Source organism: Cebus imitator, unplaced genomic scaffold (assembly GCF_001604975.1).
Source record: "Cebus imitator isolate Cc_AM_T3 unplaced genomic scaffold, Cebus_imitator-1.0 Scaffold260, whole genome shotgun sequence".
Lineage (NCBI taxonomy): Eukaryota > Metazoa > Chordata > Mammalia > Primates > Cebidae > Cebus > Cebus imitator.
The window spans coordinates 2,155,173-2,161,222 of NW_016107575.1; the positions used below are offsets into that span (position 1 = coordinate 2,155,173).

Here is a 6,050-nt window from a genome sequence, read left to right on the forward strand (position 1 = left end):
GACCATCTTTTTTCCTATTGAATGGTCTTGGCACCCTTATCAAAAATAATTTGACTGTAGATGTAAGGGTTTATTTCTGGGATATCTTTTCTATTGCATTTGTCTATATATCTGTCTTTATGCCAGTACTACATGCTTAAACACATATGTTTAATATAAAACACATTTGCTGTATTTGTCTAAAATTGTTCAGTATTCTTATCCTTCTCTCAAAACAATATAGATCTTCTGTATTCTAACTATAATCTTTCTCTTCCATCTTTTAATTTTTGAATAGCTTTGCATTATCTTTTTTAAACACAAAGAAATCAGTTATTTTAAAATTACAGTTAGTCATTATTTAAATTTACTGAGTGTTAGCAGGTGTGGTGGCTCACACTTGTAATCCACCACTTTGGGAGGCTGAGGCAGGTGGATCACCTGAGGTCAGGTGTTCGTGACCAATGTGGCCAACATGGTGAAACCTCATCTCTATTAAAAATACAAAATTAGAAAAATATAAAAATTACAAAATTAGAAAAATATACAAAATTGAGAAATGATCCACGTGCCATAAAATTTTCCCATTTAAAATGTATGAATTAGTTTTCTAGTAGATTCACAGAGTTGTGCAACTATCAGCATGATCTAATTTTAGAACATTTTCATCACCACAAAAGGATTCCACCTAAAAAAAAAGTTATTGTCTTTCAGTTCAAAATCTACCCTTCTTTTGCCTGCCCTGTTATGCTACGGCTAGGTCTTTGCAAACCACATTTGTCCTGTGCTCCCATGTCAGGCTCTGCCAATAGGGGATCCTAGAAGTAGAATGCAAACCTGGAGAAAAGAGAATGACTTGCTCTTCTTAGTCACTCGTTACTCCTGTCAGTGTGGCCCCATCATCTTCCCATGTTCCACTCATTCTTTTGCACCTGAGGCTCAAAATCTGCTTTTTTGGGGGAGGGGTGGGGATGAAGTTGTGGTAGAAGAGAGGTGGATGAAGATCCACAATCCTACTGCCCTGAAAAAATTTTGTGTGTGTGTGTGCAAGTACTTTATTGAGAAATGATCCATGTGCCATAAAATTTTCATATTCACAGAGTTGTGCAACTATCAGCAAGATCTAATTTTAGAACATTTTCATCACCACAAAAGGAACTCTGTACCCATTAGCAGCCTAATACAACAATTTTAATCCTATTGATTGATTAATTGAGATGTGGGTCTCACTATGTTGCCCAGGCTGGCCTCAAACTCCTGGACTCAAGTAATCTTCCTGCCTCAACCTCCTGAGTAGTTGGGACAACAGGCAGGTACCACCATGCCTGACCAGGTACAAGTTTTTTAGTTTGGCGTTCCATTTAGGGCTTAACCAGGTACACACATATTTTTATCCACTTATAATCATGGTATACTTGACATTCTGTCTATTTTAAGATTTCTTACTCTGCCTTAAAGAAGTTTTCCATTTCTATAGTTTTAGTAATTATTATTTTAACATTTTTTGCATGATATTTGGGCTTACCATGATTAACTGAGGAAGATCAATTGTATTCCTCTAAAGCAAGTTTCCTCCCATGATGTTGGCCCAGAGGAAATTGGACTAAAGTTCTTTCTTGGGCCCTGTCTTTCATTTCTGGACAATTATATTTGGTGAAGAAGAGAAGGTCCAATGAGGATAATGTGAACATCCCAAATCCTATTAACACACCGTCTGGGTTGGCAAACGCCTTTGAGCAGGTCATACCCACATGCCGTGGCAGTTAGTTAGTTTTACAGGTACTGTGCAACACAGCACAGCTCAGATGCCTTCAGGATGGGCAGGCCCTGCACAAGCTAAAGGATATCCACAAGAGAAAACCAAATCCAAATGCTACTGTTTCTCACCTGCCAAGCATTCCCTGTCTTTTCATAACCCGACCCCCTTCATTAGGGGCAGCTTGGACCCAAAGCACCTTGAGGCCCATTCTCTAGATTTTATCTGCTTTCTGCTGGGAAGTGCAGGGATCAAAGAAGACTCCAATGTCATATGTCTAAGAAATACAAGCTTGCATATTTTACCATGTTCTTAAAAACACCAGAAACTTTTTAAGGTTTACTGATTGTCATTGAAGTAAAATTTTGGCAGGGCCACTACCTTTGGCTGCCCAATTCCAGGGGCTGCCATTCACAAAAATTACAATATGAAAGGCACATCTTGGTGTGCAGAAAGTAACCAACATGAATGCCCTTGGCAGCCCTGATGCTTGGCCTGCAGAAACAGAACAACAGCAAGGAGAGCACAAGAAGGATGATCATTGTCAACATTCTCTAGCACTTTTCTGTTTATAAGGTACTTAACTAGAGTGAATTATTGCCCATCAAATCAATGAAGCCACTATGGCTCTCCTCCAAGCTCCCCCCCCCTTTTTTTTTTTGAGACAGAGTCTTACTGTGTCACCTAAGCTGGAGTGTGGTGATGTGATTTCAGCTCACTGCAACCTCTGCCTCCTGGGTTCAAATAAGTGTCCTATCTCAGCCTCCCAAGTAGCTGGGATTACAGGTGAGCACCACCATGCCCAGCTAATTTTTAGTATTTTTAGTAAAGGTGGGGTTTCACCATGTTGGCTAGGCTGGTCTCGAACTCCTGACCTCAAATGATCTGCCCACCTTGGCCTCCCAAAGTGCTGGGATTACAGGCATGAGCCACCATACCTAACCTTCCCCTCCATCTTTGTTGATGTATAATTGACAAATAAAAATTGTATGTATTTAAAGTGTACAGGTTGCTGTTTTGACATATGCATACATTGTGAAATAATCATCACAAGCTAATTAATATCTATCATGTCACATAGTTACTATTTTATTTGTGCGTGTGTGTGTGTGTGTGTGTGTGTGTGGTGAGAACACTTAAAATCTCCCCTCTTAGCAAATTTTGAGTATACAAGACAGTATGTTAACTGTAGTCACATTGTTGTGCGTTAGGTCTACAGAGCATATTCATCCTGCATAAGTGAAACTTTGTACCACTTGATCAATATCTCCCCATTTCTCCTCCCCCAGTCACAGGCAACCACCATTTTACTTTGTGCTTCTGTGAGTTTATTTATTTTAGATTTCCTCCTTGCTAAGCACAGTTCCTGGGTTCTCTGAGCTTGAAGATGATGAATGAAGGAAAACTGCAGAAAAGTAGGGTCAGCAGTAAAGCATTCATCTCGTGCAAAATTTAAGGGTGCTCAGGAATCAAGATAAAGATTAATGCAATTTTTTTTTTTTTTGAGACAGGGTCTTGCTCTGTCACCCAGAATGGAGGGCAGTGATGCAATTACTGTTTACTGTAGTCTTGACATTCCAGGCTCAAGCAATCCTCCCAGGTCAGCCTCCCGAGTAGCTGGGACTACAGGCATGCACCATCATGCCCAGCTACATTTTTTTTGTTTTTTGTGGAGATAGAATTGTGCTCTGTTGCCCACACTGGTCTTGAATTCCTGGGCTCAAGCGATCACCTGGCTCGGCCTGTCACACTGCTGGTATTACAGGAATGAGCCACTGCTCCCAGCCCCACGATATTTTTCTTTAAGTCTAAAGGCAAAACATCCAGGATGAACAAAATACCAAAAATGTACACAAAGAAAAGTGGCCTGTTTCTGTTTGTTCTGTGCCCTCGAGTTATTGCTCAATGGGAACAGTATTTCTGCAGCCTGAGGTTCATGGGGTGCAGGGCCATGGTGTCTTTGATGAGTGGGTTTATATAGATTTACAATGGCATGTGAACAGATTGGGCAATCTGGGACATTATGTGTAATCATGGTTTTTGATTGGAGAGCCTTTATTAACTTTTCCACTTCGTTCACAATATGGAAGGGCATTTTGGTAAGTGTGTATATAGAGGTACAGATTTTCCCTGTGGCCTCAGGCTCCAGTAAGGCTTGGCCCAGTACTGCAGGAAAGTTCATATTTTACTGGTATACTTGGAAAATGGCATCACAGCTCTGGATCTGGCAGGGGTTTAAAGCTGACTTTTTCTCTCCTGGGACTCTTCTCAGGTGGATTCTCTGGAGGCTGTCCTTGGAACATTTGGCTGCATTTCCTGTGACGTGGGGGAAAGTAATGGTTCAACAGTTGGCCAATTCTCTCGTTTTTCAGAAGTTCATGCCACATAGGCTCTTGTCTTCAGATGTCCTCTCATTCTTTTCATGTCCTTGGGGTAGGATTTAAAATGGCAATCTGGCTGTCTACAGAGGGCTCAGTGAGCCTTAAAAACACTCACACATCCTTTACTCTGACACTGTAGGAGCACAGGACATCTGCCCTTCACTCCCTTGTATTTTATCCTGCTTCTGCATCTAATGCCAGCCCTTCTCTGGCTTCAAGACTTTCCAGGTGGGAGTCAGGCACCAGTCCACTCACTTGATGTAAAGTGAGAAGGACCCTCCACTACTCCCCTGAGGTGGGTGGAGAGACAAACACAGAACCATTTTCTGCAAGTACATATACCACAAATTCTCCTTTTTAAAACAATCTGCTTCCTTTATGTTCTCAATATAGTTCAAGGGTTGTTGCGAGCCGTGTTACCAGTTTTCAGTTATATACTTTAAATCTTCTTTAGGATGGTTAATCTCAAAACTCATTTCGGGAGATACATTCATCAGTTTGCTCCTTTCTGCCTGTGGACTCCGCCGAAGTATCATTAAAGTCTCTCTTCTCCCTGCGATCATGTCTAAATCAGTCTCCTGAAGAGCCAGAACAGCTGAGGAAGCTCTTCATTAGAGGGTTGAGCTTTGAAACAACCCATGAGAGCCTGAGGAGCCATTCTGAGCAACGGGGAATGCTCACAGACTGTGTGGTAATGAGAGATCCAAACGCCAAGCGCTCCAGGGGCTTTGGGTTTGTCAGGTATGCAGCAGTGGAGGAGGTGGATGCAGCCATGAATGCAAGGCCACACAAAGTGGATGGAAGAGTTGTGGAACCAGAGAGAGCTGTCCCAAGAGAAGATTCTCAAAGACCAGGTGCCCACTTAACTGTGAAAAAAATATTTGTTGGTGGCATTAAAGAAGACACTGAAGAACATCACCTAAGAGATTATTTGAACAGTATGGAAAAATGAAAGTGATTGAAATTATGACTGACCAAGGAAGTGGCAAGAAAAGGAGCTTTGCCTTTGTAACCTTTGATGACCCTGCCTCTGTGGATAAGATTGTCATTCAGAAATACCATACTGTGAATGGCCACGACTGTGAAGTTAGGAAAGCCCTGTCAGAGCAAGAGATGGCAAGTGCCTCATCCAGCCAGAGGTCGAAGTGGTTCTGGAAACTTTAATGGTGGTCATGGAGATAGTTTTGGTGGGAATGACAACTTTGGTCATGGTCGTGGTGGCTTTGGTGGCAGCTGTGGTGCTCGTGGATATGGTGGCAGTGGGGATGGCTATAAAGGATTTGGTAATGATGGAGGCAATTTTGGAGGTGGTGGAAGCTACAATGATTTTGCCAATTAAAACAATCAGTCTTCACATTTTGGACCCATGAAGGGAGGAAACTTTGGAGGCAGAAGCTCTGGCCCCTATGGTGGTGGTGGCCAATACTTTGCCAAACCACGAAACCAAGGTGGCTATGGCGGTTCCAGTAGCAGCAGTAGCTATGGTAGTGGCAGAAGATTTTAATTAGGAAACAAAGCTTAGCAAGAGAAGAGAGCCAGAGAAGTGACAGGGAAGCTACAGGTTACAACAGATTTGTGAACTTAGCCAAGCACAGTGGTGGCAGGGCCTAGCTGCTAAGAAGACATGTTTTAGACAATACTCATGTGTATGGGCAAAAAACTCGAGGACTGTATTTGTGACTAATTGTATAACAGGTTATTTTAGTTTCTGTTCTGTGGAAAGTGTAAAACATTCCAACAAAGGGTTTTAATGTAGAATTTTTTTTTTTTTGCACCCATGCTGTTGATTGCTAAATGTAATAGTCTCACCATGACACTGAATTAATGTCTTTTTTTTTTTTTTTTAAAGAAAAAAAACACCTCATTTTGGTATCTAATATCTAGAGCCTTGGGCTCTCAGGTGAAAATTCCATTTAAACATTTTGCTACATTTT

The 6,050-nt window shown here is 41.6% G+C and overlaps 1 pseudogene; it reads left to right on the forward strand.

Moving 5' to 3' along the window:
• Window positions 1–4,774: 4,774 nt before the first annotated feature.
• On the forward strand, window positions 4,775–5,620 carry LOC108283421 (annotated as a pseudogene).
• Window positions 5,621–6,050: the final 430 nt, after the last annotated feature.